Source organism: Mustela nigripes, chromosome 1 (assembly GCF_022355385.1).
Source record: "Mustela nigripes isolate SB6536 chromosome 1, MUSNIG.SB6536, whole genome shotgun sequence".
Taxonomy (NCBI): Eukaryota; Metazoa; Chordata; class Mammalia; order Carnivora; family Mustelidae; genus Mustela; species Mustela nigripes.
In genome coordinates this window covers 65846143-65852693 of record NC_081557.1, presented here as the reverse complement: position 1 = coordinate 65852693, position 6551 = coordinate 65846143, and the positions used below count along the sequence as shown (strand labels likewise).

The 6551-nt window shown below is 39.2% G+C and overlaps 1 long non-coding RNA gene across 1 annotated transcript; it reads left to right on the top strand.

Moving 5' to 3' along the window:
* The first annotated feature begins 3302 nt into the window (after positions 1-3302).
* On the top strand, positions 3303-6274 carry LOC132012101 (uncharacterized). The gene is made up of 3 exons (XR_009402527.1): positions 3303-3388; positions 3475-3569; positions 5612-6274. It is a non-coding gene; the product is annotated as an uncharacterized LOC132012101 (long non-coding RNA).
* Positions 6275-6551: the final 277 nt, after the last annotated feature.

Genomic DNA, 6551 nt, shown 5'->3' with positions numbered 1-6551 from the left:
CAAGTTACCTGAATTAAGACCTTAACTAAATTACTAGATTTACAATTCTAAATTTTGGTATGAGTATGAAGGAATGAGAATTCTCAGAGAGTGCTATTAGGTATGACTGCTTTGAAAAACTCTAGAGTATAAACTAGTACAACCATTTTGGAAGACACTTTAATAAAACATAGGAAAGTTGAAAATGTACCTGCTCTATGACCTAGTAATCTCACGGTGAGAAATACACTTTAGATCTGTTTTTCTTTTCAGACTTTTTCTTGAAATCACAACACATAGGGAAAAAAAAATCCATGTTGCATCAGACAAAGTAGACATAAATGCACAGATGTAATATAATTCACCAGATATTGCTAACTTCCTGCCTTCTTGCTACATGATCTTTAAATAAGGCCTCCCTGCTCACGATTCTTAGTCCCATTGAGCCTGCGCTTTTGGCCAGGAAATGGTGAGCAGAATAATATGTATCTCTTCTGTGCTAAAGTTTGCCTGCAAGATGTTCTGTATTTTTCCCCCACTATGGCAGTTGGAGATTTTTGAGATGTTGCTTGCTTACTCAGCCTGTGTTCTCAAGTAAGGAGATGTAGAACAGAGCCCTCTCAACCTACCGAAAATGGACATAGAGACTAACTAATAAATAAGTCTTGGATTTTACCAACCACTAAGATTTTGGAGGTTTTGATCCTGTAGCATTACATGGCCCATACTGAGTATTACAATATTCTTACTATTATTATGTACAAGAACTAATACAACTGACCTAAAATTTAGCATATTAAACAAACAAACATACAAACAAACACTCACATTTATTTGCTCTTGATTCTGTATTCTAGTCTGGACCCCACTAGGAAAGGTCATTTTTCGTCTCCCAGGTCATTCACAAAGAAGATCACCTGGAGGTTAGACTGGAGCTATCTGATGAACATTGGCTCTGGTTCCTTGTGCATCACCTCAGTCAGAATGGCTAAACTAGCTTCGCCTCTCTCCATGTAGGACAAATGGGTTTCCTCACATGGTAGCTCAGGTCTCTCAGAGCAAAAGAAGAATATGCCAGAGCTCTTCAAAGCCAGCCTTCAGAACTTGGAAAAAAAACAACAACACTTCAACCCATTTTATTGGCTAAAGCAAGTCATAAAGCCAAACCATGTTAAGGGGAAAGGAAATAGATATCATCTCTACATGGGGAGAGGCATGTACTAGGCCAAGAGGACTTGATGATCATCTGTGTGGACCATCTATAACATTATAGTATTTTATTCTATTCTACTTTAATCTATTTCACTCTGTCTTAGTCTATTTTACCATTGTTTAGAATGATAGTCCTGATATAGGAAATTGACTTGATAATACTCTAACAGGTTCAACAGTTCTATAAATACTACCATAGAAAAACCAGCACATATGGACCATAACTATAGAAGAGTACTATAATGCCTATTGAAGCATTGTTTGTAAGAGCAAATTTTGAAAACACCTTAAATGTCCCTCAAGAGGGAATTAAATGTGTAACACATTATTTGTTTATATAGTAGCATATTATTCATTGCTTTAAAATGACTGAATGATAGATACATCAAAAAAATAATACATAGGTAGATAAGTAGATTGAAGGATAGATGCCAAATACAATGTTGAGTGAAAACATCACATTTTTAAATAAAACATGCAGCATAATAGTATTATCTTATTAAAAACATGCAAGGTAATGCAACACGTTACTCATGGATATGCAGATACACATGTAGAAGATTTCATACCAAATGAATAAAAGCAGTTTCCTTTGGGGAGGAAGAGAGTAGAATGGAAGTGAGTAGAGAAATAGGATTTAAAATTTTTATATTCTTCCACTGTTTTAATTGGAGTTAAAAATAATAAAAGGTAGAAGAAATCAGAGAAGGAGACAAACCTTAACAGACTCTTCACCATAAGAAACAAACTGAGGGGGACGCCTGGGTGGCTCATTTGGTTAAGCATCTGCCTTCAGCTTTGGTCATGATCCTAGGGTCCTGAGATAGAGTCCCATGTCAGGATCCTTGCTCAACGGGGAGCCTGCCTCTCCCTCTGCCTGCCATTCCCCCTGCTGGTACTCTTTCTCTCTGACAAATAAATAAATAAAATCTTTTTTTTTTTTTTTAAAGTAACTGAGGGTTGTTGGGGGGATGGGTGGGGGGATAGGGAGGATACATGTTGTACTGAGCACTCGGTGTTATATGCAATTGATGAATCGCTGAACTCTACCTCTGAAACTAATACTGCACTATATGTTAATTAGTTGAATTTAAATAAAATCAAATAGATAATAAAATGTCAAAATTTTAAAATTTGGGGATGTCGACTAACTTTGTTTTTTCAGGTTTTGGGGTGTTTTGTTTTGTTTTGGAGAAAGAGAGAGCACACGCTTAAGGGAGATGGCAGAGGGAGAGAATCTTAAACCAGGCTCTGTGTCCAGCACAGGTATGGCATGGGGCTCAGTCATCCGACCCCAAGATTGTGACCTGAGCCAAAATCAAGAATCTGATGATTCACTGACTGAGCCATCCAGGCACGTGTTTTTCTGGTATTTTTAAAAAACCTGAACAATGAAAAAAATCAGAAGAGCATTTATATAAATAATAGCAGAAATACTTCTTTTTTCAGATAATTATTTTTATAAATTATATTTTGACTCCTCCTAGAGAGGCCAGAGATTCTGGTTGGAGCATTGACACTTGTCAGGAATGTTAGAACTTGTGCTTGTAGGTATTTTTTTTGCAAAAACGTCTGTTGCACAAAGAACTAGAAAAAGATTAGGTTTGGAGTTCCTATAGAGAAAAGGGGTCAAAGCAAGGAAGTCAATGTCAGCCATTAATCAGTAAATGAAAAGGTGTCAGGAATGGGAGACAAAGCAATCATGAGCTTTGTAGACTGGGTCGGGTAGGAAATGAAATGAAGTTGAGTCAGAACAAGGTCAGTAATGAAGGTCCACAGTTCACGATTCTCCTTGAGAAGAGGACTTGGCGTGCTGAGTTCTGTGAGTAGATAGGCCTGGTTTGAAGACCTGGGGCTGGCGGGATCACGTACTACTGTGTTTTCATCCCGAGTCAAGTGGCTGCTGTCAGAGCTTCTCTGGAACACTTTGTCCAGCAACCAAGTTGCCCTTCTTATGGGAATAATCAACGTGGGTGCTTAGAGAGTCTCACATGTCGTGAGCTCCAAAGAATAAGCGGTGATGCAGTAATTTCCTGTTTGGATAAGACCCAGGCCACTTGTTCCCATCAGACAGAATTGGCAATAGTGAGTTAAGGTAATCATGTTAGTCTGTCAGCTGGCTCTCATGGATTCTGAGATGCCATGGTCTGCTAGTGGTTGCCTTTGCTCTCCTGACGTGTTTAGTCTTTCTTCCAAGGTAAGAGGGAGGTCATTTAGCGATCAGTCTGAATGAAGACTGGAAGCAGGAGGGAAGTTGTCCATTTTCTCTTTGCTTTTCTCGAGATTTCTGAGAATTACGTGGATCCCAAGAGGTGTGCCCAAGGGAACACGAATTACTGCTGAATTACCAATCAAGGTGAAGAAAGAGAAAATGTCAGGTAAATGTTATCTGTGTGTTGTTTACTTAGACGTTTCCCTGAGGGAAGAGGGCTAAATCATTGAGATTGAGTGAGTGGTTTTGCAGCTCTGTAATTCCTCTCTGCTGACAACTGTCGTCGTAACCTTGTATTTGACATTTAAAAAACACAGTGCTGAAGAAACATAGTGAAGGTCCTAGAATGACTAGTTCTGCTTTGCCTTACTGACTGCCTCTACCTGAATTTATCATTAATGCACGTTGTCTTTTCTGCTGTGATCCAAGTTTTTCCCAATTTGTGATCTTTCCGCTGGGATTTCTCACTAATGTTTTCTATTGCTAGTCTATTAAGGCATGGTGCCTAGAGCATGTTTTGCAAAGGAGAGTCCCCACGTCCCTAATTTTTGAGATCATTTTGGTGGTAGTAGGGAGAGAGGATGGCTAGTCAGCAGCATCCTTTTCCATCGTGACTTGGGAAAAATTAGTGGCTTCAGTATTTTTCAGAAAGTGTCGTGATCTGTTTGTAGGTTCATATATACTAGTTCTGGTCCATTAATGCATTAATTCATGTAAATACTTACTAAAGACTTATTGACTACCTACCACAAGTGAGAATTTCACTGTAGTATGTATGAACATTTGGATTTCCATAATAAATAATCACGCACATGAAAAAATGGAACGGTTTTTTACAACTCATGAAATCGGTGGAAGAAAAGTGCTTTAAGAACTCCAATCTGTAAGCCATGTTTTAGGGTCACTGTTGCTTTCATAAAGAGCAGATGCCCACACTGAACGAAGCCTAGGAGGGAGATGCATGGCATCTCCAGATCTGCTCTTTTGGCCGTGGAAGCTATCTTTGGGAGTTTTGTTTTGCTTGATAATTTAACGCAGGGAACTTCACCTTCTAGGAAGATAAAGTAGATGCCCTTTTCTCTATTCCTCTCACTAAGCAGGACTAAAATCTCTGGATATTGGGTAAAACAAATGTGAGAAGACTCTAAAATGTAGTATGTTTTAGTTATTGAAGGTAGTACCTTTAAAAGAAGGCAGACTCCTTAAGAATATGGGAAGCCAAGCACACACATGGTGGTGTGTTCTCTCTCTCTCTTTTAAAATCTCCTTTATTTTAGGCTTAGAGCTGAAGAATCCAGTACCCAGAAACACCTAGGGAGCACAGACACAAACAGCCTCATCAGAAGCCTGCTTTTCTAGCCAAAAGGGCATCTAAGCAAGACAGAAAACATTTAAATGTTAACTTCTGCCGCCAAACTCTGCCGGACAAACCCTGGCTCCACCCCGCCTCCGCCAAGCTAGTTTGCTATTCCTTAAAAATGACCAGGGTCTTTCCCTGTGAATCTAGTGGCAGCCTCCTACTCTTCAGTACCACACTTCAGGTGCTGGTTGCCATCTTACTTGTATTGACAAGAGCGGTCCACCTGTTGGTCAGTGTTCAGCTATCTATTAACCTAAAAGGGCTGTTGCTTCTGGTGTCTGCATGGGGAACAGGCCACACAGGGGTTCCTCTAGTTTCCTCTCACACCTCTAGGATACATCCCTTATGCATCACTCTCTTTGTCCATCTTTCACACCTATTCTCATCTGAAGTGATGGTATTTGTGAGATAAGTTGTGTTTTTCTGGGCAACTTGTGAGTTTTAAAACACAGGGCTTGAGAACTCATGTCCTAGAGGCACAGAAGTTAAAACAAACAATCCTTAGGAGAATTGAAATTAGGTACATTTTTATTTTTATTTTTATGGATACAAATGCAAAAAGATATCTTATATTTTGTGTTTTTAATGAAGACCTTAGAATCAGAGAAATGAATGTGTGCATTTATTAAAAATGTGCTGAGAGAGGCCCATATTTTTGGATTATTCTCTAACTCCTTTTGGGTTTATGAAACCTGCCCTAGGCTGTTTCTTTGGTGTGGCTAACCATGGGAGTGCTTGCAATATCTGTTCCTTCCTCCTCTACCTTACCCACAGAAAAATACAACCTGTTTGAGATGGTAATGAATGGGCTGAACTAAAAATCCTTTTTGTCCTGGTTTTTGTGGCAGGTGGTGTGCAGGATAGCTATGAGATACAAGCAACGCCAATGAGATGCGGACGGGATTACACCAAGACTTACCAAGAAAGCTTGATCTTCCCAGCTCCGATGCTGGACCCCCTTCCTTCCGTTCTTGCCTTGAATGCCGGCATGGTGGCTTCATCTCTAAAAGCCACTTACAAATCGTGATAGAAAGGCCAAGAGAATCACAGACACATTTACCCTAACACTGAAGTATTGAGCCAATGCCAGGAGCCACTTTCTTCCAGAATTTCATTTTATGAGAAAAACAAACCCATATTTTTTAAGTCAATGTAGTTGGGGCTTTCTGTAGCCTGCAGCCACATAATAGACTGGGCTTATTGTAAATGTCCACAGGAGATTATGTTCTTTTCTAAAAGATAGAAGGATCTCTCAGTTCAATAAGAATTGAGACAAACTTTCACAAGGGAAGTCTGAGGATGTAATCATGGAATAGGAAGAAATATCTAAAATAACTCCAAGTCAGAAATTAGTTGACTGAATCTGAGAGACATGTAAATCATTCTGGGTATGTGAGCATATAACCCTTTTGCCCTCCCTCGGAGAGACATGATATAGCTTGTGTCAGATTTCAGATTGTGTCTCCTCAACACCAATACTGGAAAGCAGTGAATAAATACTTTCAATGAGTAGTAAGTGCATACTGCTTCTGTACATACTATGCAACTTTGTTGAGAACTTCTTATCCTCTGACCTCATTCTGAGGTGTTAGAACATAAAATATCCGTAAGAGATTTTCCTTGTACTTAAGGAAATGGCAGTTCAGTGCATCAAGTTTCATGTAAACAGGTAATCTGAATGTTGTAAGCAATATCTTTTTTTTTTTCTAACATACTCAAGGACAAATTACCAGAGTTGGTTGGTAGACTTCAAACTATGAACATAGCAAACAACAATAGTAACTGCAA